Here is a 27,398-nt window from a genome sequence, read left to right on the forward strand (position 1 = left end):
AATGCAAGTGCCCTGACTGTGACCCTCAGCCTGTCCCACACCTGTCACTGCACTTGAGGCTTTGTTCAGGGTCTTCCTGGGCCACTTGCTGACCTGCTCTGTGGTTTCCTGCCCATGTTTGCCTTCTTCCTGGGATGCACTGCACACTATGGCCCCCAGGCCTGGCAGCCCCTCTCTGACCATGGCCCATTCCAGGACTTCTCTCCTTTCCTGATCCCCTTTTTTTGGCTGCCCCTTCTGAGAGCCAGAGTATGGATTTAGAAACTGAGTCCCAAGGAGCACTGGGCTGGTGGATTTAAGTGTAAGGTGTTTTGTTTAAGTGTGAGTGATGACGTACCTATCTGGGTTCACACCATCTTTTTCCCCAAAAAGCTCCTATTAATGCAGGAATATTCAGAGCTGAATGGTTAGGTGATTAGAGCTGTAACCTAATAAGTCCATCTCAGCTTGAGTGAACCAACTAGGTGGTCGCTAAAAGAGGGTGGAACATGGCTGGAGGAGGAAGGTCACTGGGGGGCAGGCCATAGAAGGGTGTGTCACCCCCATCCTGATTCCCCACTTTGAGATGAGCAGCTCTCCTCCCCAGGGCCCTTCTCCCATCATGAACTTCCTCATCTTGGGCCCAGAGCAATGGAGTCAGCCATCTATGGACTGAGACCTCTGAAACTGTGAGCCCCCAATAAACTCTCCCTCCTCTGAGTTGTTCTTGTTGGATAATTTGGTCACAGTGACACACAAAGCTGACTAAAACACCTCCAAACAGAAAAGTGAACATTTTCCTTTAATTCCTGGGCTGGCTAACCTGCCCTGATCTGATGGGAGGCGAATTTATGATCTTCATGTCTCCAGCTTAGCATGCATGATACGTGTCATGGTAGAAATGTCCTTGTTTTTGATTATGATGTGCAGCTTAAGCCCCATAGAGTCAGTCACCTCATTAATTTCCTAAATTCTGAAACAGTTGGAATTCTACAGCACATCTGGTCTGGAAGGTTTCGGGTGAGGGATTGTGGACCTGTAGATACATCTGGAGTGTGTGTGTGAAAGGGTGTTATCAATTAACCAATGAATTCTTTTTGAGAGGAAATAGTGATAGATGGCAGAAAATATAGAGGATCCCTAGTCAGAAAGGTGCCTGTCAGAGGCTATAAGATGCATTCCCAAGGGCTTTCTTGAGGATGCCTTGAGCGATGGCTACTGAGGACTTTGGAAACTAATGATCCCTACTTGCCTTAGGCTCTGGGAATACCTGGTTCAAAGACAGAGGGAAATACAGATGGCGGGGACCGTGGAAGTCGTGCAGCATCCTTGCCTCTCTCCTCTGCTGCTTTAATGTTTCCTCCTGGGTGATGCTGGGGGTGCCCCTTTATCCCAGCTGCTGACTGACTGCGTGCTGATGTGCACTTTCCTTCACTGCAGTCAGCCTGGAGGTCATTACAGCCTCACTGCTGGTTCTTCCCTGCCCCCATAAAGACTTTAAAATCTCAAAGTTTTGAAAATTTCCCCCATAGAGGTCCAGGAGAACTCTTTGGTTCCTAGTCCTGGAGAAAGGTGTATCTCCCTTTAAGTTAGACATAGAAAAGGGCCCAGATCTAGGCCTTGAGAGATGAGATTGTCAGGTTTAAGCCGGAACTGACATGCCCTTGCCCTTGGTCCACACGCAGGGAGCCAGACCTCCATCCTTGGTTCAAAACCATCCCTCCAGGACAACCATATCCCAGGAAGCAGGAAGACCTCAGCAGGAGGGCCAGGGAGAGAGGAGATGGGGGAAGTTCCCTCTTTGGACTTTGGCTTGGCTCTGGGAGGAGGGAGAAATGTCTCCTATGAAAATGTGTCAGATCTGCTTTGAATGTGTACCACCTGGGTGACCCTGGCAATCCAAGCTGTGACATTAAGCTGGTGTGGTTTTGTGTCACTGGCATCCCAGAGAGTCTGTCAGCAGATTCTCTCTGGAGGCACGCACTTGGAGATTCAGTCCTGTACTTTTGTAGGTAAAAACCCAGCCATACAGACCCGAGCCATTCACCCCCTAACCAGATGATCAAGCAAGGGTGAAAAATCATAGGAAGCTACAGACAGAAGGGTCAGACTCTGTGAGCTTCAGATACGAGACTGACTGGATCTATGACGCATTCAAAATGTTCAGAAATGAAGTGAAATGAAAATATAATTGAAACTGAAAATACGCTCTTCAGTAATTGACATATGCTTTTACAGGTTATTTTTAGCAGAAACATTATGACAATACGTCTAAATAAAGAAAGGTTCAAGACAATATTTTTTTTAAGAGAGAGAGAGAATTTTTTAATATTTATTTTCGGTGGACACAACATCTTTATTTTTATATGGTGCTGAGGATTGAACCCAGCGCTCCGCGAATGCCAGGCGAGTACGTTACCGCTTGAGCCACATCCCCAGCCCAAGACAATAATTTTTAAAAATTTACAGGATTAAATGTATCATATGGTATTGGAAAAAGAACAGATGTGGGGCCCAGAAATCTAGTTCAGACTTGAGTCCCTTACAGGTTGTACAGCCGAGGGTCACCTTGTAACCTCTCTGGTCCTCAGTTTCCGCTAGTGTAATAGATTCCATGAATTTGCTCTGGGGGTTCAATCAGGTAATTTGTAAGGCTCTTGATTTCTCTTTCCCTTTACTTCCTTTGATTTTGGAGACCAAATATTCTCCCCTACTTCCTTCTTCCTTGCCAAGGGTCCTGTGATTTCTCATTTAATTAAATTAGTTCCTTAGATGAATGTGTTCGTGATTACTCATAGTGCCCCCAGGGACTAGTATTCACTCAAGAGTTCCTCGTGTATATCTGAAAGGCAGTGAGGGAACCTGGCCACTGTAAGGCAGGCCATCAGCCAGAGGGTCAGCCCTGGACAGCCAGGCTCTGGCCATGCCTCCATCCCGGGGTGGTGATGGATGGCAGGTTCTGATTTTAAGAGGGGCCTGAATGTGGTTAACAGGTGACAGACACGGATCTTAGCTGGGCACAGCCTGCAAATTCCAATTAATCTGATCCCAACCCTTGGGGAATCTGCTTTGCATTGAACTTGAACTTCGAGTTAGGGCTCAGGGCCCTATCTGTTACATCGTCCTGCAAGCATCCTGTCCCTGTCCCCGTGATCAGCTGTCCCATGGCCTGGGCACTGTAGGAGGGGAGGAGGAAAGGGAGGGACCAGGCAGGGGTGCTCAAGGGCAAAAATAGCCACAGGCCAGCCCTTTCTCCTTCCCTGTTCGCTTCTTCCTTCCCTATACCCTATTCCCCCCTCTCCTCTTCGTTTTCTCCCCATTCTCTTCTTCCTTCACCTTTTTTCTTTCTTTCTCCCTCTTACCTTCCTTATTCTCTGTAGCAGAGAAAGGCAAGAGCATTTCATTTTTCTTTCCGGAAAGTGTGTACAAGGAGAATTTAGAGAAGATGTCTTCTCTGGGCTTGCATGGGCCCAGGACAAGGGTGGACACATAGTGAGTTTTTAGACACAGTCAGCTGTAATTGTCCTGGATGTTGGAATAGCTTCCGAACCTTTTCTGGTGCGAATCCAAATTTTGGCAATGGAATTCTCCCCAGGAAGGGGAGCTGGATTCCTAAGCAGTACCCATCTCTGGAGAGGAAGTGGCAGCTTCCTGCCTCCCAGTGATGGGGGCTCAGCCTGCAGGGGATCTTTCTGCCCAGCCCAGCCTTGGAACAGCATGGCCAGGCCTGCGGGTGATGTCACTGGCCTTCCGCGGGACAGCTGCAGCCAGCAGCGGGGCACTCCAGGCATGCCAGTGGTAATTGGAAACCTTATTTTCAAATGCTTCCTACAGCATTCATGCATGGTGAGAAGGGCTGCTGCTGGGGACTTTTCAGGTGGCTGCCCTGAGCAGGGTCCCTGGGAGACCAAGAAGATCGGAAGCCAACCTCCATCATCTCTAGGCCAGGGCTCCTGGGGGATGGGATGGGACATTCCCTAGAGGGCCACAGCTTGCTGTCAAGAGGATTCTACTTGAATAGGTCTTCAGAGGGCACCGGGGGTGCATTCCTAGGCAGTAATTTCCAAGGTCATTTTCTGCTATTTCATTTAAAAATATTTTCTCCATATCATTGCTGCCTTATCTTCTCTGTGTGGTAGGTAAAGAGATGAGAAATGAAATGAAGAGGGAAACACAGTGATTCTAGGGAAGAGACTATTTCATAGAGGTATGGACATGGCCTTCATGTGTCTGAAGATCTGAGGAGGCAAACAGACATCAGTTTGCCCTGTGTTGTCTGGTGAGAGAAGGAGAGCCGTGGGGAGAAAATTCCAGTGGGGGGTGACGCACACCTGCTGTGGGCCAGCCTCATAGCTGGGGGCCTGCCTTGGGGATGTTAGAGAGCTTTTCTGCACTAGGAGATGACCTTGGGCACAGCGCCCATTATGATTATCAGCTGCTGACCATGGATCCCAGGGAGGTACCAAGTGGAACATCACGTCAACCTCTGTAATTCTCAAAACCACCTTCTTGGGTGAGAATGGTCACTAATGTCATCTCACAGGCAGGGAAGATGACTCACAGGAGCTCAGTTGTCCAAGGTCACACAGTGGGTAGGTTCACATCCTTCATTGGAACTAAGGCAGTCCACACTAGCTCCCCATCCCCAACTGGTCACCACTAGGGTGTTGTTATTGTTCTTCTTCCTTCTCCTCCTTCTCCTCCATTTCCCTTCCTCCTCCTTCTCCTCCTCCTCCCTCTCTTCCTTCTTCATGGTACTGGGGATGGAACCCAGGGCTAGCACATGCTAGGCAAGTGCTCTACCACTGAGCTACATCCCAGCCCTGAGATCTGCTTCTGACCCTGTTTCAACTGCAGGTTGAATCCACCCAGCCTTTCATCCATACCCTTCTTTTCTGCTTTCTTCTTACCATGGCCCTAACTGTCATATTAACATGTTACTTCATAAAATTGTTGAACAGATGTACTTTGGGAAAATGTGCTCAGAGGGAAAAAGCTCTTTCCCTGTTTCCCTGCCCCGTTGTCCCTCCCCTGTAAGGAGAGCTTACTATCAGAGTTGTGGTCTAAAAATGGAACAGCTCAGCCTGGCGGGATTCAGGAGGCGGAAGGTGACCACTTGCAGGAGGCTGGTGCTGAGTATAGGGCTGAAGGACTAGGGGACACTTTCAGTCCAGTCTAAGGAGCACAGTCCCCAAGTGTGGCCCTTGATGGAATTCTAAGAGTGATTGGGTTGGGGAGATGATGGCTTGCTGGACCTTCTCACCATCTGCATAAATGATCATACCTGCCTCTTGACTACTCTGCTGGCTGGGCTTGATTGTCTTCTCCAGGCTGTGCTGCACGAGGCTGCAGATGAATCTCCCCAAACACTGGTCTCGTGATGTCACTCCCTCTTTTGAGCTCCTCCAGCCCAAGGTCAAGGCTTCTGCCTTTCCTTTGCTTCTGCCTTGCCTTTCCTACCTCCCTGTCTGTACCCCTGCAGAGTCCCCACCCTAGGGGAAGTCTGCAGCATGCCAGCAGCTGCCTTCACAGTTCCCTTGTCTGTGTCTGGGATTTCTGCTCCTCCCAGCTTTCCAAGTTCCTTATTGGTTCATTCTCTCATTCACTCAGAGCTTACCTGGGATGGCTCAGCTTGATGGAAGGAAGAGGCTGGAGAGACCAGGGCATGTGAGCTCCAGGTCCAGGGAATGCTCGCAGGATGGGTGCATTCTTCCAGGACACCTCTCCTCATTGCATGTCCTTCTCCGAAGCCCCAAGAATCCTTGTCTCTGTTCTTCTCTTCTAGACCCTTGTTTTCTGCCTGGTACAATCTACTTTCTTTTCTTTTTTCCAGTATCTCTTGGATTTTTGGCCCCAAGGAACATACCACATCTCCCAACACTGCTCCATGCACCTAATAATAGGATCGTGCATTTATACTGAATGCTGATTGCAAAGCTGTGATCTCTCTTGCTTCCCGTAGCAACCCTACAGGGTAGGCAGGACAGACGTGAAGAGCCCTAGTTTGTGTAGCAGTGAGTGATTTGCTCACAGGCGCCCAGTTCTAATTGGCAAGGTCAGGATGAGGGCCTGGACTTGGGCTGGGAGTGTGTCGCATGTCCTATGTTCCGGTGGAGCCCCAGCACAGGTCTGCATCCCCAGCCTGCCATGTGTGAGGGAGGTGATAGGAGAGGATGGAGGGGTGAGAGGGAGACCTCCGGACTCAAATTCTGCTAATTCATTAAAGACAACAGGGGTGAGTGGGGCTGGTTGATTAAAGGGTGATTGTACCCACTAATTCTTCTCACCCAGGTACTCCGCTGCTTCTTGTTCTCTGTGAGATGAGGGAAAGTTGGTTGAGTGAAGGAAGAAGGAATACAGGGTGGTGTCAGGGTTAGAGCTCAGAAGATGTCTGGGAAGAGAGCCAAGTCTGGGGACAGGTGGCAGTGTGGGGACCCATAAGTTCTCCTTGTAGTAGCATGTTCTCCTGGGAGGATGGAAGCCAATCAAAAACATGGCTTCCTTCTTCCCTAAGCAGGAGGAGAAGCTGCAGGACCCACCACCTTGCTTGACGAATTCAGAATTCTGTGCCTTTCTTTAAAGTAGGAAATGGAAGTGGGGACAATGCACACATACAGTATAATCCCAGCTCCCTCTCACCCTGGCTGTTGACTTTCAGCTTTGCAATTACAGCCAAAGTGCTGCCCTGCAAGCACTTGGAAAGCCTGGGCATTTGAAGCCGAGCTGTTTGAACTACCTATGTGCTATTAAAAAAAAAAAAAATCTTACCTTGCTTTAACAAGAACAAAGTGTGTTTCTTCAGCCTGGGCATGAATCAAAAATAGTTGAACCTTTTTTTTTTTCTTTGCTCAAGTTTAAAAATAAAAAAGTCACCTTTGGGCTGAGATCAAGAATGGAAAATTTCAGGGTATGAGAGTAATATTTTTCCGTCTGTTCTGGGCAAGGGACGATAGGCACTTTAATGGAAATTTGTGTGTGAACGTCAACTGTGAGTCCCACTACTTTGTTGCCTGGTGGCCCCTACACAGTGAAGATGTCCTTGGGGAAAGGCTGCCTGTCACCTCCTGGCACAATTAGATGTGCAGAGCATGGAATTGAATTTCGGCAACCAATTGGAAGGCAGAGAAGGAGGTGACTAAGATTAAGCTGTAACATCTCCAAAGGTGGCCTGTCACATAAAGTGCAGGTTAGCACCTCAAATGATCAATGATGAGAGCTCTAGATTGGACACTGACAAGCATCCAGAAAGAATGAGGGGCCCAGGGAACTGCACTGGCCAGTGAAAATAAAGATGGGGGACACCTTGGGGTTTTTATTAAAATGATCTGGACCTTCCCTGACTGTTGAAGTGCACTCTGAAGGATCTTGTGATTAAAGCTGTGTGTGTTTGCGATCCTCTGGTTTTACAGTTCAATATTATTAAGGTATGAAGAAACTGTTTTATGTATGTCAGTTTTACTGTTTCTGACAACAGCTTCCGAGGAAGCATACATTTGTGTAACAGACTGCCTCGGATGGATGTTAATTCTAAATTTAGAAGCCGCCTCCGATGGATGCTGAAATCAGTCACACAAAATTCAGGTGCTTGCTTAAAAAAAAAAAAATCTGGATTCCCATCAGGCTGGCATGATCCCTGGTGGAAATTTGGGCAGCTGAGCCTCTCTCTTAGGCTTCTGGGATTTTCAGAGTGTGGAAACTGGCTGTGGCCTGGGCCCTAGGCATGTGGACCAGCTGACATTTATGGACCAGGATCAATGTGGGTGGAAGAAGTGCAGACTACCACGAGTCCTGCCACCAGTCTGGTTACCTGAAAACACTGGGTTTGCATCTTGACTGCTGCTTTCTATCTATGTGTCCTCGGGCACAATGCTTCATGTGGTAGCCTTGCTCTCCGCCTTGGTAAAAGGAGGGTATTGAATGTTGGGGTCATTTCCTGATCCCAAGTCCTTTAATCAATATACAGAGATTTGAAGTTGAATGGCAAGCTGTAGCCCTCTCTTTCCTGGGCTGCTGTTTGTAGTGGTCAAGTCGATAATTTTGAAAAACCACTACCCTGGCTAAGGTAGACATTATAAAGTTCTTTGTGTCTCACCTTCCTCTTTCCCTGAAGGCCTCTGGGGCTCACTGTGAGGCAGTTAGGAAAGACTTCACCTCCTGGGGGTCCCCAGCCTGGCCCAGGTATCTGTTCTGTAGGTCATGGCCCTGCCTTACCCATTGTTAAGTCTGTTGACCATCTCTCTGGCTTATAGGTACAGCCTCTGCCTTATATTTTTCTGAGTCTCTCTTTTTTTGCACGTGAAAATGGAGCTTGTCACAGATAGTGCAGTGGAGGTCAGTGTGTGGGTGGGGTTGAGCCTGGAGTCCCAGCCCTGTCATTTGGGCAAGTCATGTAGCCTAGGTTATAATAGGTTATGGTAAGCTTGATTCATGGCTTGCAATGAGGGGATAATGACAGCACTTACTTTATTGGCCTGGAAATGAATTAAAGTAATACATATACGATAATACATATAAGATACTAGAATAGAGTAAGCACTATGGCTGTGTGTGTGTGTGTGTGTGTGTGTGTGTGTGTAAGAGAGAGAGAGAAAGAGATAGAGAGAAAGAGAGAGGGAGAGAGAGAGAGAGAGAGAGAGAGAGAGAGAGAGAGAGAGAGAGAGAGAGAGAGAGAGATATGCACCTGTGTCACTGGGTTTGATTGTAATAATTCCTCAGCATTTATGGGGGGGGGCTTCGTTCCAGGACCCCTTTCTCATATAGAATCAGCAGGTTTAAGTCCCTGTATAAAATGGTATAGTATTTGTATGTAGCCAACACACACCCTCCCATACATGTCTAGATGACATAATAACCTAATACAGTGTAAATGCTATGTAAATAGTCGTCACACTATATTGTTCATGTAATAATGGCATTACGGATCCAAATTGTTCTTCCAAATGTTTTTCAGTCCTTGGTTGAGCCCATGCATGCGGCATCTGTAGCTAGCGAAGGCTGACTGCGTCTATCAAGTGCGATAACTTTGTTCTGCACCAAGTGAGATAATGCATGTAAAGCCTCTAGGACGATGCTTGACAAATAGTTTTCAGGGAACTCGAGCTCTTATCTCAGCAGACCCTATTGGGAGAAAATAGTTTTATTTTTGTAGAGTTTGTGTCTCATCCAAGATCTGTGCTATTTCTGATTGGAAAAAAAAAATGGGTTTTGATACATTACCAGGAGGAGTTTTCTACCCGCCCCAGTCTCTCACTAACACTCTTGAGCTCCCTCCTTCTTCGAGTAGATGCAGGGGTGGGGGCCTGTGGGGACAGGAAACCTGGCCACTGAGTGAAGTGGCTTTGGGGAGAGCTGTAGTGGAGTGCTAGAGGAGGCTCCCTTGGGCCCTCAGCCCCATGGTTTGGAACTGTAGAGGTTTAGAGCGGGGATGTGAGGTGGAGGCTGAGCCAGGCTGTAGGAATGGGAGGCTTTGGATGGGATGTCTCTCTTCAGGGCCTCCTGGCCAGGATCACAAGGTCCGGTGCCAAGGTCCACCCTCCTGGAGAAAAGTCTCAGCAGCTTCTAGAGACCACTCAAGTGCGGCTCTTGGGGGCTGAAGAGCCAGCTGATTAGCATCCAGAAACCCGACACGTGTGTTCAGAGCCAGAGCCTCTTAGAGGAGAAGTGAAAAGTGCAGGCTGCTGGATTGCTGTCATCTTGCAGGGCTCCACGTGCTACCTCCCTATTGCCTTAGGTTGCCCCCAAGAGACCCCCATTAGACCCTACCTCTATGGACAAGTTGGGAGTGATTCAAATGCCTACCAAGAGTTACCAGGTGAGAGAGGCTGGGCTGACCAAGGGTATAGAGAGGGTCTAACCTTCTGGGGCTGAAGTTGCTAAGCAAGCACTGTGCCAGGAGCCACTTAGATTTGCTGTAGTTTGTGTCTTCATTGTCCCTGCAAGGCCCATGTGTTGAAGTCTTGGTCCCTGGAATGGTGCTATAGAAAGGTGGTAGAGCCTTTACAAGATGGAGCCTGGTGGGAGGTGTTCAGGTCACTGAGCGGGTGCTCTTGAATGGATTGTGGGAACCCAGCCTCTTCTTTATTTTTCTTTCTTCCTGTCACATCCTGGCCATGAGGTGACAGGTTTTGCTCTGCCACATGTTTCGGCAATGATGTGCTGCCCTTGCCATGGCCTCAAAGCAACAGGACCAATTCATCATGGATTAGAATCTCTGAGACTGTGAACCAAAATAACCTTTCTTCTTTATCAGCTCTTGTCTCAGATATTTGATACAGTAACAGAAAGCTGACTACCACACATTCCCTGTGCAGCATGGGAGCCTAGATGAAGGCTGCTGGGTTATGAGGAAGTGCACCTAAGGTGTGTTAGGCTATCAGTTAGTAATACTGATTTCTAATGAGACTTTCCCTCACTTGAAGGAGACAAAGACTCCTTAGAAATCAGTATTACTTTCAGAGGCCTGAGGTCCAGCCAGTGGGGGCTTTGCCAAGGGCTCTGTGTCAAGATGCTTGATTCTGTGCTCCCTCTTCTTCCTCCTCTTCCTCCTTCTCTTCTTCCTCCTTTTCTGCAGTACTGGCTTTTGAGCCCCAGAGGGCTGTACCACTGAGCTACATCCCCATCCCCCTTTAACTTTCATTTTGAGGCAGGATCTCACTAAATTGTGGGGGCTGTTCTCCAACTTGAGAGATCGTCCTGCCTCAGCCTTCTGAGTCACTGGGATTACTAGTGTGCACCCAGTATTACTGCTCCTGGACTGTGCTTACTTCTGAGTATCTTCTTCTTACCTTTGTCTTATGCCTTGAGCTCTCTTCTCTCTGGAAGGGGCAGAGAGAAGGACTTATTTGGGATTCTAGGACTGCTCTCTGTGACCCTCTTGAGATGAAGTGGTATTCTCAACTGGCAGGGGCAGCTGCCTAGGGGTAAGAACCTGTCCTCTGTGTTACCCATCACAAGCCCATCGTTTCTTCTCCTTGCCCACCCACTGCTAGGGTCTGTGCACAAGGGGGTACGAATTTTCATGTGGGAGCCCATCCTTGGAACCAGTCAGGAGCCGTGGCCTCTGTTCCCCTAGGACATCTATTGGCTAATGCTGCCACCCTATCTGGTGTCCCTGGGTTCAAGCTGGCAAACCAGGGGCCAGAGTTCTCAGTTGCTATTGCCCAAGGGCCTTGGCTGTTGCGCCCTCCCCTCCCCCTTCCCCAGCATCATCTTGGTCACATGGATCTAATAGGTATCACCTGACATGTCACACCACCCCTGATCTTTCTTTTTTAAAAGTCAGAAATAGGAACCTTTCAGGAGTCAAGTGGAATTGAGAGAAGCATGACTGAGCCATTTCTGAGCCTTTTCCTTATCATCCAAGGGGCTCAGAGTCCCCTTGGTTATTGCGAAGATCCAAGGAGACAGAGAAGTTGAGAGAGCTTTGCAAATTGTTCAGCTCAGGGTGAAAGAAATACTGTATTTTGATTCGTATTGCTGTCATTTAACATTTGTTAGCAGTTACATATCCAGATGCCTCCTTTGCCTCGTGTAATCTTTCCACAAGTCCAGTTTAGGTGGTTCATCTGTCTGCATAAAGAGGGAAAAAATTTTACTTTCCTGGTGGTGTGAATTTCTGAGCTTTCCCAGACAACTTCAAACTTTTGAGAACATGGGGGAAAAGGATCCAAAGTCATGCAATTATTGTGGGTTTCCTACATCCCCTTTTTATCCCCTCAAACTATTTTCTGTCACTCCCTGAAAGTCCCCCCACAAACTATGTAAACAGAACAGAACTGCATGCTTGTCTCCTAAGCCCAGTTGGGCTAATGTTATAGACCTGTTTCTGTCACCTCTGGCTGGCTGGGTGTTCGTGTTTGTTTACACATCCTTTCTGCCCAGGGCACACTCTGTAGGAGAAGCTTCTACCCTCCCAGCTGGAGAATGCCCATAACTCACCACCCCAACACTGGAGCACTGATTGTGGGCCTTGATTCATAGTGTTCCTGAAAGCTTTGGGGCAAGATTAAGCTGCCTTTTGACAGTGAGTGACAGCTTTCACGATTGAAATAATGAGCCTAGAGCCCCCCGGTTCCTGCAAACCTCTCTGCTTAGCTTTCTTTACCTTTTGGAGACCCGCCTCTTGTGCTGCTCTGTGCTCAATGGATGTCACATCCATTTCCTGCTCTTTGGTCAGAATTAATTGCCATTATTATTTGAGGGAGTTATTTCTATTAGTCTCAAACCAACCTGCTACTATAGCTGGAGACCATCCAATGCAATGCATGTTGTCTTGCCTCAGTGACTCCCGGTCTTGTCTCTGGGAGGGACCATAGGAGATGGCTTTGAAGCAGGGTCAATGTGCCTGGGATTGATGGGCTGGAGGCCAGAGCTGGTAAATGCCCCAGAAGTTGCATTTTCTTAAGGTGTTTTTGAATAACAGGCAGGCATCATCATGGTGTGGCTCTTGGGTGTTAATGAAAGACGGTTCTCTAGACAGAAGGATGAGCCACTTGGTTGGGTGTTTTCATGATCCAGGGATCCACACTAATCTTGATCCTTTTGATCCTGGGTGGGTATGGTCCATATCTCCAGGGTCCTGGCTTTCACTGGGTACAGCATGATGGTGGCATGGAGACAAGGGAGGAGTGGAGGCCTCACCTTCTTGTATTACTGTCTTTGTTATCATCACTTTTTTTTTATTATCAGAACTAGGGATGGAATCCAGGGTTGCTTTACATCACTACCCCTTTTTATTTTATTTTGAGATAAGGTCTTGCTAAATTTTCCCTGACTGGCCTCAAACCTGCAATCCTTCTGCCTCAGCCTCCCGAGAACAGGTGCCATTCTGCGGATTCATCATCATTTCTATAGAGAGCGCTTTAGGGGTGATAGTGGCCAGTCACTGGATTTGGAGTTTTAATCCCCTCATTACTATGAGAACTATAATTTTATCTTCAAAGAAGAAGAAACAGATTTAGAAAGGTTGAGTGACTTGCCCAAAGTGCCCTGACGGTGAGTGGCCAAAACAGGCTTAGAACTCTGGTCTCACTGTAGGTCAACTCTGTAGATCCTTGCACACTAGTCCTTAAGAGGAGCTTAGGGTGCTTTGGAAACTTGCATTTTGCTATTGCTTCTTTAGAGAGCGTCAATGTTTGCCTAAATCTCAGTAGTCGTGGTCAAAGACATAACAGTTTTGCAGTACTTGACCTCATTCATTCTAGCCCAGAACCACAGGCGCCCAAACACAATGAGGATCCTGTCCTCTCTGGTGCTAACTTCATCTCCTGATCCACTCCTGCGAGGCGTGTGTGCGTGCAAGGGGTGAGGTGAAGCCAAGTTTGGGTCTGTACTCTTCCCTTTTCATCTGTTTAGTTTAGCCTCCAAAGTATTATGCCATGTTCTCTGTGCCAAATGGAAAATGATGTTTTTACATTGCTTCATACATCATTCCTGACTCCAGCCTGGGGGCTGGGATGTTGGAACAATTCAAAATACTCAGCCAGGACTCTGACGAAAGCTACGAGAAGCTCTGGGATTTTTTTCCCCCCGTGAACTAGAAAAACAGTTGTACAACTCTTTTAAAAGCTGAGTTAAGAACCACAAGCTTAAATAAATAGGTGACACTGATGTGCCATTTTAGTAAGTGGTTTTTCTTTTTCCTGTTAGAAGTAAGGTTGGCTATTTCTTGATTCTGATTTTCAGGTTATTTCTCCAAGATCTAGACTTCTGTCTTTCTCCCCCACCCCACCTGATCTTTACTCTTGAATATTCATTTCTTATTATAGCCAGAAATAATCCCTATTCAATTGAGTTTTATTTGGGCTCAAATCAAGTCTTAAGAAACTCCACCGGGCCTTGTGACTTTGTCATGTGGTCACTCTGGTATGGGAGGAAGCATCCTCCGGATTGTCCATCAGTCACATGTTACCATTTCTCCCCTCCCCAACTTCCCAGGTCACCTGTCTAGTACAAATGTCCTCCTCTTCCATAAATCTGGACTGGATGGGGGGGAGTCTCGGTCTAATTTATTTCTCTATGGTGTGCATGATTGCACACACACTCAGGGAAGAGGGAGTATAGATAGAGTTCTCATTAGTGGATGGTTTTCCTGGGAGGGGAACTCATTTTTGTATGGCATGGGGTGGGTAAGGAAGAAGCCAACCATCACGCTTCTTGGAAATCGACTGGCTGTTCTTCCCCCTTCTTTGCTTAACATTTTCCACCTTCCCTAAAACTTTTAGAACCAGCCTCGTCCACGGACTGTCCTTACTGGTGTGTTGCCCTCCTTTGCATGCAAAGGAGTCTGGAGATGACAACCTTCTGGATCCAGAGGCCTTGGGAAGTATGTGGGCTCCTTAGCCAGAGGGAAAGGTTCTGTTGGGCTCTTCCTTGAGCTCTTTCATTTCCAAATTGCAAAGGGGATATCTGTGCAGCCTTGCTCACCTTACCAGAGAGGAGTTACTCCTTGATTGTCAGAAGCCCATCTTCAGCGAGTCTTGGATCCTTTCTTGGCTTTGCCCTGTGGTATAACCTGAGCTTCCAGAGGGTGAAAAACAGCAGCTCTTCCCCCGGCTGTGGAAAATCTAGCCTTGGTCTGGCTCCAAGGAATTTGTTCCGCCTTCTTTAAAGAGCTTATATTGCCCCGTGGAGGAAACCTGTGACTCCTTCTTCCATGTGGTTGACAGTGACCTGGGTTGGTGGTTCCCAATCACCTGTTAGATGAACAATCATAAGAGGTTGATCTCCACTTAAACCTGCTAAATTAGGATATTCATGAGTGGAATATGAAATCCGTGTTATTTAACCCAGATAGCCCAAGGGTTCTGATGCTTTCCCACATTTGAGAATCACAACTGGACTCAAGTACTTACCCACTGGGCAGTGGGAGAAGGCAGGAGGCAGGGCAAAAGATGATCCTTGGGCCATATCTTATGTCCTTTGAGCTTGTCTCCTGGTCATGGTGCTGGAAACAGCTTGCTGCTGGCACTGACCCCAAAGGGGTAGACTCAACAGGCTTCTCACTTCCTGGTGGGGCATTAACTGGGAACAGAAGCCACTTTCTGGGAGTGGGATGCCCTTGAGACACAATAGGTGGGCTCACTGCTCAATAATTCAGCAGTTTTCCCTGGGCTGCGGCAGCGGGCCCTGACTAGGTGTGCATTATGGATGAGCAGCTTAGTTCACAGGTGCAAGGTTGCCTGGTAACTGCCCAGAGGGAAGCTGGTGCATGTCTGGGGCCAGTGGTGGGAAGGGTTCATTTCTCCCAGGAGTGCCTGCCCTGCCCTGTCCCCGGTCCTTAGTCTAAGTACTGCTTTTTCGGCTGCAGGAGTAGAGGAAGCTTGGCCTAAGCTGAAGATTATTTATTTCTGAAGGAACATTTACAACCCTGAAAGGCTGCCTTTCTAAAAATGCAAAATAAAAATTGTTTTGTGGCATTCTAAGGGAGAAAAAAAAAGATTTAGATTTCTGATTTCACTCAAGGTAAAAGAAAGATACTGGGAAAACTGGCCACGTTGTTGCATCATGAAAATGTCAGTGTCATGCTGTCTGGGAAGGAGCAAGGTGGAGGCAGCTTTCTACCTCTTTGCATTCTGAATGAAATCCCTGGCTGCACCAGGAATCCAGGGGTCCCCGGGTCGGAGTGTCCACGAGAAGAGAAAATCATAAACTTTATGACAAAGGCAGGAAGAACAGAACTCCACCCTGTATTTGAAGCAGAGAGTAGGGGACACAGAGATGTGTGGCTTGCCCTCTGGTTGCTGCCTGCCTCCATTGAGCACTTTTGATGTGAACAGTTTAGCAGGACTTTCCTCATTCATTCCATGGTGCTAAGTCCTTGCCCTTTATTAACCTTTTAGCCCTCCCTAGGCCACTGCAATATATATGTACAATTGTTCCTAGTTGCAAATTAGGAGAGAGACCCAGAGAATGAAATAACCTTGTTAAAATCACACATCTACACATCCGTGGTGCACATCTGTAATCCCAGTGTTATGGTTTAGCAGTGGTGTCCCCCAAAAGCTCACGTGTGAGACAGTGCAGGAAGGTCTGGAGGAGAAATGGTTGGGTCATAACCTTAATCTAATCAGTGAATTAAGCCTTGATGAGATTGCCTGAGTGGTAAGTGCAGTCAGGTGGGGTGTGGCTGGAGGAAGTGGTTCATTGGGGTTGTGGCTATAGGATATATATTTTGTATCCAGCAAGTAGAGATCTCTCTCTCTCTCTCTCTGTGCTTTCTGATCATCATGTGAGCTGTTTCCCTTTGCTATACTTTTCCACCATGATGTCCTGCCTCATCTGGAGCCCCAGGGAATGGAGCCAGCCACTTATGGACTGAGACCTTTGAAACTGTGAGCCCCTAAATAAACCTTTCCTCTTTTACAGTTGTTCTGGTTGGGTTTTTCAGTTGCAGCAGAAAAAAAGCTGACTAAAACACCCAGCTGCCCGGGAGGCTGAGGCAGGAAGATGGCAAGTTGGAGACCACCCTGGGCAACAGAGTGAAACCCTGTCTCAAAATAAAAATGAGAATGAAAAGATAAAAATTAAATAAAGGTCTGGGGCTGTAGCTCAGTGGAAGAGTGCTTGCCTGGCACGCAAGAGGCCCTGAGTTAGATCCCCAGCAAATCCTGTGCATGGGAAATGGGAGGCATGAGGATTGCAGTCCTGGAGTGGCGGGTGTCCTCCAGAGCTCAGGGGTTTAACCACAGCCCTGTGCTGCCTCTCCCAGGAGTGGGTAAGTCAGCCTGGGAAGCTGTGCCCCATGATATCCCTTGTGCTTTCCACCCCTTGGGCTGGCCCTGCCCTCCAATGATAGTGCCCCCTCTCTTGGCCCACCTTGTAGCCTACTAGCTTTCTTCATCCAAAAACCTTTCCTGACCCCGCCATCCCCACCCCCAGGTTTCAGAAACATCCTGGAAATTGCCGATTTGTCCAGGGAGATTTTTCTCCTGTGGCTCAGGAAGATCTGAGCCTCTCTTGCTGAAGTTTGACCTCCTCTTTGCCACTTTGGTCTTCAATGGGGCTGGGCTGGGCCTCCATCTATAAGCATGGAATCATGGTGTCCCCTTTGTGGACACTGACTTCTCAGAGCCGTTTCCTAAAGGGGAGGGTGCCTTTGGAGTCAGGGCTGGAGTCCATGGGTAGTCAGGGTCGCCCATTCCCTGGGTGCTTCATGCATGCCACACTGGGGGAAAGGGGATCTTCCCTGATGGACACAGAAGCTGCACTGGCCAAACCCTGGCTGGGATTTCCAAGCATCATTGTGGGCGTCAGAAACATTTAATCAAGGGTACGTCTTGGTTTGTGTTCTATCCCAGTGCTGGGCAGGGCCAGAGAAATTGAAAACAGTTCCTGGCCTCTCAGAGGGTGGTTGGAGGTGGTGGTGTTCATGGAGCGTGTGGACCGTGGGGCTCAGGGGCTTGAGATCCGTTCTGCGTCTGCTCTTGTCTTTCTGCGCTTCTCAGTTTTCCCATCTGTAAAATGTGTCCGCTCAAAACTTTGGGCTTTTAATAATTTCCCACTGGCGATCCATTTGCCCAGGAAGTATTTTCCCACCCAGGCTCAGGGAAGTCTGTGCTTCTGTCCCTGACATTGGATGGACATGAATTTGGATAAACAAAATTCTTTAAAGGGAGAGAAGAATAAAGGTGAGATCTTCCCCTGTTCTTCCCTCAAGACATCAGCACATAATCCAAAACCAACCTTTTTGCACACACATATTTAATTAATAAAATCTGCAGGTTTTCCTGTCACTCCATGATATATGTGTTGAATTTTATATAAAAATTGTTTTCTTCCCACACCATGGAACCAATTTTATACTTCATTATACTCCAGCAGGTCCCGTGAGTGTCTTGGTATACCCCCAACACCCAAATGTTGGTTGGACTCTTAGACCTGGGGGGCAAATCTTGGGTGATGGGCAGGGCCCACCTTAGGTTGGGGGTGGGTAACCACACGGACTGCCTCTTCTGCGTGTGTCAGGGTCTTATTTTCACACTGTTTCTGGCATCTTTCTTTCGAGAAGTAACCATCTGTCCACATCTTACCTCCTCTTGTGCAGATGTGTTCTGAGGGTACACACAGCCACGCCTCTGCCCAGACCCAGCCAGCCTGGCTCCTGGGGACAGAGGCATGCCTGAGTCTGAAATGCTTGCTGGGGAATGTTTTCCAAAGCCCCTCCCAGCTCTTTTCTTCTGTGGGTCTCTATGAGGCCACAGAGCTAAGATGGGCACATTGACCGCTGCATAGGCAGCAGAGTCTAGGAAGCAAAGGAGAGAGCAAGGCAGGAGAGAGAGTATGGGATCCAGGAGGGAGTTCCAGAGCCCCTGGGACTTCTCCGTGCTTCTAGCAGCAGAAGGCAGACAGCGCTGGCTGCTGCGGCACCTCCTGGGAGCCAGCCTGGGGATGTCCACCTGCAGGTGCTGGAGACAGGCAGCGCCCGCCAGTGCCAATATCAGATGGGAGCCTCTGGGAAGGACCATCCAATCTGGCCTGGGCACGGGGCCAGACCTCTGCCTTCTCCAGCCCTCCACCCTCCCAGCAGGATGCACCAGGACTTCCCCAAGAGGCAGCTTCTGTCTCTTCTTTTTCTTTCTTCCTTGCCCTACTCTGGCCCAGAGGGCAGGTGGACCAGACCCGAGCATCACTGCCAGACTCGGGAGCAGGTCCTGGGTGGCTGAGGTGTGGCACCCTGCTCAGCCTCTGGATCTCCCTCCTTTCCTCTTCCTCAGCATCCTCTCTGCCCTCCCAACACACTCCTTTTCCCAAAAGGAAGCTGTGACTCCTGAATAAGCCCCTACGGCCCTCAGCCCTGGCCATGGGGGAAAACGCCCCACGTGGACAAAAGGAGCTGGATTCCCTACTCTACAGTTGCACCCTCCTCTGGGCAGGTTTCTTACTTACTGGTACCATCACCCACATGCTAGTTTGTAGTTGGTGCCATTTTTCTTGAACCAGGCTAGTCTTTGCCGGGCGCATGGTTTCCCCACCTTTCCTGACACCTTACATTGTGCTGGGAATCTGGGGGGGACTCTAAGCAGAGCTTCATTGAAGATTCAGTAGGGATGGCAAGAGGGAACTAAACGGAGGGTGTATTAGTTAGCTACCATTGAAGTTAATACAAGTTGATTTTGGCTTGTGTTCTGGAGGTTCAGGGCCAAGATTGGGCAGCTCCATGGGTTTGGGTGAATGGTGAGTGCTCACTTCAGAAGCCAGGAAGCAGAGAGAGAGAAGCATGGGCTGAGGACCACCGTCCCCTTTGAGTCCCAGCCCCCATCTCCCAGTGACCTGAAGATTGTCCACTAGGTCCCACCGCTTATGAGTCCACAGTGCCTTCTGATAGCCCTCCTCTGGGGACTGAGCCTTTACGTATGCACCTTTTTTTTTTTTTTAATTTTTTTTTTTTATTGTTGGTCGTTCAAAACATTACATAGTAGCAGTGTCTCTGTAGCATGCTCTTATTAGGTCTTTAGGGAATAGACCGAGAAGGGGGATAGCTGGGTCATATGGTGGTTCTATTCCCAGCTTTCCAAGAAATCTCCATACTGCTTTCCAAATTGGCTGCACCAATTTGCAGTCCCACCAGCAATGAACAAGAGTGCCCTTTTCCCCGCATCCTCTCCAGCACTTATTGTTGTTTGACTTCCTAATGGCTGCCATGCTACAGAGACACTGCTACAATGTATGCACCTTTGAGGGACACGGATGGAGGGTAATGGAGTCCAGCTTATCCCTCTTAGCTCACAACCCCTGCCGGCATCCTTGTTATGGACCCGCCTTGGTGGCCTGGAGTCCCTTTTCTCTCTTCAGCCCACAACTAGGCATCTTCCCTCCTGCTCATCTGCAGCTAGAAGAGTGCACCCCAGAGAGGAGGGGTCAAGGCCAACCCTCGTAAACAGTTGAAGGCTTGTCTCGGATGATTGCAGACGGAAAGAGAGCTTCCTCTCCTCATCCCAGGAGACTTGCTCCCTGCCTGGAGGGCTGAGCCTTCCTCCCCAGGATAAGGGAATATTGAACACACCAAGCACCTCCAGCCAGTGTGAGAGGTACCAAAAGCAAGGGCAGGACACTTGCATCTCCTTCTCAGTAAAGGCAGGATAGCAGAGTGGTCAGATATGCCTGTCCTGCCTGGATTTTAATGTCCCTTCTGCCTCTGAGCAGCTGTATAATCTTGGGGACATAGCTTCTCTGCCCTGGCCCTCTTTGTTTGCCAATTGTTAATTTTTAGAGGGCCTGCCTCAGTGCAGGGGCCGTTGGTGGTGATTCCCGTAAACTAGGTCTTTAAAGGGTTCCTCGTCAATGCCCCTCACCACGGATGTTCCCAGCAGAACATGAACTTTATGTTCGTCTAGTCCATTAGGTGGAAAGACAGGATCACCCTCTGTGAAGCCACTGTAGCAAGCACTCATGATTTTGGGGGTGCATGAATTCCTTATTAGGCTCCATTCCTAGAGGCTAAGCTCCTGGAGGCAGGGACTTTGCCCTTTTTGTTAGTCAAACTTCATCCCAAGTGCCTTGAACAGTGTGTGGCTATAGTAGATGCTCAATAATTTTCGAATAACTGAACTCTATGAGTTAGATGTAGCAGGTACTATTAACCCATTTGGCAGAAGAAAAAAAAAAAACCGGAAGGCTATAGACATGAAGTGCTTTTCTTGGTTGTATAAGGGGTTAGTAGCAAAGCTTGGAGGAGACCCCTGGGTCTCTCAAGTCTGGGTCCAGGTTAAAAGCTGGGCTGCTCTCAGATGGTCAGCTTTCCAGATTCCTGTGCACCCCGCTGCCTTCCTGAGCCTCTCTGTGTGCACTTAGGTGTACATGCTGAGGGTCTTAGTTTCTAGAGCTGGTAGGGTAGGGGATCTGCTACATGAAATCCTGTCCCAGGACAGCTTTGGGTGAGGCTTCTTTCTGTCTTTGAGCTAAGTGGGGGTGGAACAAATGACCATTTCCCATCCTGAGGCAGGCATTGCCTGCTGAGACCTCTAGGTGCTGGACATGGGTACAGGGGAGGCTGCAGGGGAGGCTGCAGGTTTGCCCCAGGCCTATTGGGTTGTCTCTCTGCGGTGGCACACAGGGTGCCTTTTGTAAACTGGATCTCTGTCCCTGAAAACCCTGGGTGCCAGGCATCTCTTCTCCTTCTTGGCTTTATCTGGGACTGGAAAGGACCACTGGGGCCATTTCCCCATCCTTTTCCCTCCTTTCAAGACTGTACCAAATATTTGCTAGAGATATTGTATGCTCTCAAAAAGGCCCAAAGAAATAGGTCTACCTACTTCTGAAAGTTTCTTCTAAACCAAGGGACAGCAAATATTTTTTTTTCTATAAAAGGCCAGTATTCTATAAGTGAATATTGGAGGGTCTGTGGGCCATGCCTTTGTGGCATGAAATTGGCCAAAGACAGTGTAGAACAGATGAGCATAACTTTATTTACACAGACAGACAGAAGACCCTGTTTGGCCCATGGGCTCTTTCTTGCTTGGCTGCCTCCTGTTTTAAGTGACTGTCTTTGGGGCAGCTCTTTGCTCTTGCTGGTTCTGGGTACTTCTTGGGTTAGATGATCCAAGGGAAAGGTAATTCTGTGTTGGCTTTTGCCCTTGGCCATTGCTTCAAAACCCTTTTCAAAAATACTTGCTCAGAAGAAGGTCTGGAAGGTTCTGGACACTTGCCTTCTATGCAGAAGGCTTACTGTGCAAGTGAAGGCTAGCTTTCACCCCCAAACCCAGTTGATCTGGAAGGGTTTCCCAAAGGTGGGCCTGGGTGGAAGCCCTGCCTTGGGTGAGGCCACATTACTACAAATGTTTAGACACTTGAATTCCTGGCTCTGTACCCTGTTCCTGCCTTCCTAACGCTAAGAGAAATGAAATGCAAGAACTCTCTGACCCGAGGCATAATATTTAAGGCTTATAATTGACCTGTTCTGCTTATTGGGCTAAGCCCATGTGACTCTGTCATAATTCAAGGTAGGACTCAGGCCTGTGAGAAAGCCCTGGTACTCTTCAGTAGCTTGGGATGGATGCTTGGATCCGAGGAGGTACCTGATGATTCTACAAGCATGTTTTTTTTTTTTTTTTTCAGTTCATCTTTGTATAAGGAGATTTGATGGAAATGTGAACACTCCCGATGCAACACGCTTGCCATAGGCATCTTTTATTTTGACAGAGGAGTGTTGTTCCTCTGCCCTGATGGGGTATCCAGTTTTTGTGTGGACTTATGGGCATCCTTTAGAAAAAAAAAAAAAACAAACAAACACTTTGGCATGGTAGAAAGATCATGGTTTCTGGGACTAGATTTGTCTTGGCCATACTTGGCATACTTGGTATGACTTGTAAGGGCCCCGAAGGCACGTTCTGTAACCTCTTTTGAGTCTCAGCCTCATCTGTATGAAGAGGGACCGTGGGATCCTCACTGCTGGTAGAAACTGGTTAAGGGTTGGTCACACTGAGCACAGTGCCCAACCTGTGGTCGGTGTCTACACAGGGAAGGAGACTTCAGGTGCTAATAGCCAGGAGTGCTTCATCATCTTTGAACTTGCCTGTGTGCTTCCCTGATGAAAAATCACCCAGTCACGTTTTCAAACGAACAGGAGGCCTGGAAGGACAGGCTGCTCTGTGTCGGGCAGGCGTAGCAGAGAGTCAGCCATCCCTTCCCTCCTGTTGGGGACACTCAGCTAGTAGGGGAGCCAGGTAGCAACCCAGGAAAGAGCACATGCCTGAGGATCTTGGGCAATTACCTTGTGTACAATTTTCCAGAAGAAGGGGCAGCAGAGGCCTGGTACTCTGGGTATCTCAGGCTGCCTGCTTTGAAGGGCTTGTTTTTGTCCCTCTCCTTTTCCTGGTGCCCGAGGACATTCTTTGTGGCTGAGACACTCCCAGCATGTCCTACTTCTCCTGCTTCCTGTGTCCATATGGGGTGCTGCTGATGCTCCTCCTTGTTCCTGGCCAGGTAGACCAGAGCCTTCTGGGTATTTCTGATGAAGCTGTGGCTGTGGTGGTGGGGGGGCTAGCACAGTGTGAGCCAGTGAGCATGAAGGCATGGGAAGGGGACTGGAGGAGAAGGGGAAAGGGAGGAGGAGGAGGAGGAGGGGGAGGCTGTTGAGAGAGCTCTCACTTGCGCAGACAGTGTGTGATCACAGCCAGCCCCACACAGACTTTCCTCCAAATGAGAGGGGAGTGAGGAAATATAATTTTAGTGCCTGGCTTTTGACTGACTCCTGCAGAGGTTCCTTCTGGGCTGGGGTGTGGGGTGTCTCCCCACCCCTGCAAGGGACAGCGAGCCTGGGATAGAGGGCTCAGAGAGTGCCTGGGGAGCAGCCATGGGGAGGAAGAGGAGAGCCATGCTCCCGCCTGGGAGCGTGGGGGACTTAGATTTCAGGACATCCAGGAGGTGACGTCAAGGACACAGCAGGGGGGATTTAGGGACAGGGTAGAGAGGTCAGTGGCCTGACTCAGTCCAGGCTGAGCTATATTGGGTCTCTGTTCTTACGCCGAGGCATGCTCTCCCAGGCGTGAGGCCATGTTTTCCAGGCCCGGGTCCATGGCCCCGTTGCCCATACAGGTGTGCTGTTGGCTGGAGGCTGCAGCCTTGTGGACAGAACCAAGACAGTGGAATATTTCCCTGGAATCAGGATTCTTGGAATAAGATCTCCTCGGGAAGCTTGCAGACCTGGGAGAATGTGATCCTGGCGAGGCCCTGGGGCCCCATACCCAGCTGACAGTGGCTTTGGCATGAGAGTTGCTTGTACTCTGCCGGCCAGCTGGGCTGGTGCACCTGTGTGTGAAAATCACACTCGGGGGAGATTATAAACTAAAGAGCACCCCAACTCCAGCCCTGCGGTCCCCACCCAGCCAGCCAGCTCACCGTGATCCGCAGGTGGAGGATTCACACTCAGTGGAAAATCTACTTAGCATTTTTATCCTCCTTCCCTCCCCTCACTGCCAGTCAGAGGGTGTTGGGGGAGTAGAAACTCATTTAAATATGAGTCTGTGAAAAAAATATCATTAGGAAGATAAATTGAAAAAATGCATATAATAACTTCTGTGCCAGATATAAATTACTTTATCCACCCCGCTGCACCCATCCATTAGCCTGGAGCTGGGACTCGCCTGTGGTAGGAAACCCTCTGAGGAGGTTTTCCCAAGGAACCCGACTCTTAGGGGCTCCTTAGAAGCTGAGCTTCAAGGATGGCATATAGATAAGAGCTTATTGGAAATTTCATGATTCTGCTTAAATTAATCATTCAGTGACTTCATCACAAAGCCTTAAAAAAAAAGATTCTCTCTTTTTAGTACCCTTTGTACCTGCATGGGGTTGACCGGGTAGGTAAGGGTTCTTTATCTCTGTCTTCCAATGGGAAACGTCCAATGGAAGTGGGTTAGATGTGTGTCCCCAGGGAGTAGAGTGGATGCCACTGGTTAGGAGTGACAGAAATAAGAATTAGGGCTCAATGCAAGGCATCCCTTTCTAGCAAAGCATTTTGGTTAAAAACATGGGCTTTGGGTTCAACCAAAACCCAGTGAGTTGAAGCCCAGATCTTGCACTTACCAGCTGGGGGACCTCAGGAAAAGTCATTTCTCTAGGCTTCAGCCTGTTCCAGAGGAAAATAGTTAACACAGTAATGAAACTTCATAACCTCATAATTGCTCAGAGGATTTAAAGGAGAATATTAGAGAATACAGTTAGCTCATAGTTAGGGCGATTCAATAAAAGTAAGTGTCATTTCTAGGAGACAGGGTAGTAGTGGCAATAAAATTTCTAGGTTGTCCTAGGTGGGATGGAACTCGAGGGGCAGTGAGCATTTCACTCCCGGAGAATTGGGCCTCCGTTTGGAGGGGATGGCTACTTTTCGGAAATGTCACATTGGCAAGGTTAGGGAATCAGATTCCTAAGCTAGATTCTGTAGCCCTCCAATTTAGCTGTGATCCTCTCAACCATTTGGGAGTATTTTCCTCTTAAAAATTATAACAAAATTTTTTGAGGGAAATATTCTTCAAGTAATTTAAGCAACAGTAAAGTTCAGAGGAGATATTTTTTTCAAAAAAATTACTCAGCATCTCACCACCTAGAAATAACCATGAAGAACATTAGGAGAAAATCATGTGGGTGTGTTTCTATGGCCACACACACACACACACACACACACACACACACACACTCACACTCACAGAAACACACACACACAGAGCTGGAAGGATACAAAGATCACAGATTAATGGGAATAGCTTTCAAATAGTGGGATCACCCCCTGTACCCCAATCTTAACAGAGTGTTAACTTACTTAGCTTAATGTTGTAAGAGGAAACATGTACATCTGAAGGACATTCTGAGATCTGGGTAAATATTTCACCATTGGAAGGAGTCACAGTCATTACTTTCTGTTAATAACTAATTTCAGTTTTCGACTTTGGAATCCGTGACATAGGATACAAGGACACAGAATACTTGCGTATTTCCTCCCGACTCCCACCTTCTTCCTCATCTTAGTAATGGCCTTATTCTTACATTGCTCAGATTGATAATATCTAGTAAGTCCCAGAGTCGTTCTTCCTTTGCAGGAATCAAATTTCTAGTTGTATTTTTTTCTAATTTTTTTTTTTTTCCCCAGCAACCTGAAGCGGTGTGATTTAGGTCTTTGGTTTGTTTTCTCTGACCTGCAGTCTCCCTTTTCTTGTTTTATTAATTATGTTTCTTATTAATTTTACCTACCACATTCAACATGTGGAGGGAATTTGCCCCGTTTCTTTCACTCCATTTTCTTCTAAGCAGAGTTCATGATATTTTTTTTTATCTTGCTTTTGCTTTGTTCAAGTAGTTCTGCCTTGTCCTAATTGCCCTGATACTGTGAATGATACTTTAGGAGTGATATTTTCTAACTGGCCTGAAAACTCGGCTTGGTCTCTGAGCTGCAGATGGAGTCCATTTCAGATGCTGAGAGCATTGGGAGGCACCTGTCGGGGGAGGTGGGGTGGGACTCATTGCTGTGTGCTCGTTGGGCAGGATCCTGCTCTCCCGAGACTCTGTTCAACGCCCTGCTCTGATATTTGTTCCAGAAGGAGGGGGAGATGCACTGCTTTCCATGAAGGGTGCTTCTGACATTTTGATGATTTCCTCAATGAAGTATTGAGCCCTGGAGCCTATGCTTCCATGGTGGGTGTGTGGGGGGTGCTGGTAATTAACACTGCTGCTCCAAGCTCTCTTCCTACCTGTTTTCTTTAGTAATAATGAAATTAATTTCATAATAAGACTTTTTGCTCTCTCCAACTCTTCCCCTATTGAGTTAGAAAAGGGGAAAGAAATAACAATATAGCCACAGACTGCTTCTCTCCAAATGTGTAGTGATGACTGGGAAGTCTCAGGGTTTGGGTCTCAGCAGTCAGTTTCTGGGTGAGGAAGCTTACCAGTCATGCCAAAACAGGTCCCCCTACCCTCACTCGTGTCTCCACTCTTGGATGTTAGTGGCCTGCCTTGTGCCAACTGCCTGTGTGACTGCTCCTGGCTTTCCTCCTGTATGTTTTTTTGGTTTTGCTTTTTAAAATTTGGTATGATCATGTATTGGGACAGGATGTTATTATGACCTGGCTCCACTCTGCCATCTTTCCCCAAAAGCCTCCCTGAGTATTTGAAATTTTTTAATTTTTCTAGGCTCAACTTAGATATGTGCAACTAGATGTCTCTAGGAGTGGGGCACTGAAATATATATATATATATATTTGTTTTTTCAAAATTTCCAAGGCATTTCTAACCACCAGCCAAGTCTTGGATTTGTCTTACATTTTCCTTAAAATTATTTCCATCCCTAAGATTCTGTAATTTGTTGTATTCTCTTTAAGAAGCAGAGGCGGGGCATTGGCACAGAGATTCTGTCACATATTCCCAATGTGCCTTCCCCTCATCATTACTTCTTTTTTGAATTGTAGATAAGAAGTGTCTCAGTGCCTTTGGGCTGCTATAACAAAAGTGCCTTAGACTGGGTGACTTATAAACCAAAGAGATTTACTTGTTATAATTTTGGAAGCTGACAAGCCCCCAAATCAAGGTGCTGGCAGTGTCTGGCAGATCCCCCTTCCTAGTTCATAGGTGGCACCTTTAGCTGCATCCCCAGTGTGGTGGTGGAACAGATGAGGCAGCTCTCTGTGGCCTGTTTTTTATGCCCTATTTTTTTTAATTTTGAAAAGAAAAAGGATTCTTTAGTCATAATGAAATTAATTTCATAATAAGTCTTTTTCAGCAGCTGCATTTCTTTAAATTTTTTTTTGTAGTTATGGATGGACAGAATGCCCTTTATTTTGTTTATTTTTATGTGGTTCTTCGTATCGAACCCTTTGCCTCACACATGCTAAGCAAGCACTTTGCCGCTGAGCTGCAGCCCTGCATTTCTTTTTAAGTTGCCTCAAAATAATTTATAAAACACTACATGATTTAGTCTTATCCACAGATCAAAAGAC

General features: G+C 47.8%; 1 protein-coding gene and 1 long non-coding RNA gene across 35 annotated transcripts in view; one reads left to right on the top strand and one right to left on the bottom strand.

The window, feature by feature from the left end:
* Nucleotides 1-27,398, top strand: part of Kcnma1 (potassium calcium-activated channel subfamily M alpha 1) — a 708,132-nt gene that overhangs the window by 58,578 nt on the left and 622,156 nt on the right. The window lies entirely within an intron of this gene.
* Nucleotides 21,363-25,294, bottom strand: LOC144375291 (uncharacterized). Its single transcript, XR_013434939.1, has 3 exons — nt 25,232-25,294; nt 24,499-24,541; nt 21,363-24,364 (listed from the first exon to the last, which is right to left on the bottom strand). It is a non-coding gene; the product is annotated as an uncharacterized LOC144375291 (long non-coding RNA).

This window comes from Ictidomys tridecemlineatus, chromosome 1, assembly GCF_052094955.1.
Source record: "Ictidomys tridecemlineatus isolate mIctTri1 chromosome 1, mIctTri1.hap1, whole genome shotgun sequence".
Taxonomy (NCBI): Eukaryota; Metazoa; Chordata; class Mammalia; order Rodentia; family Sciuridae; genus Ictidomys; species Ictidomys tridecemlineatus.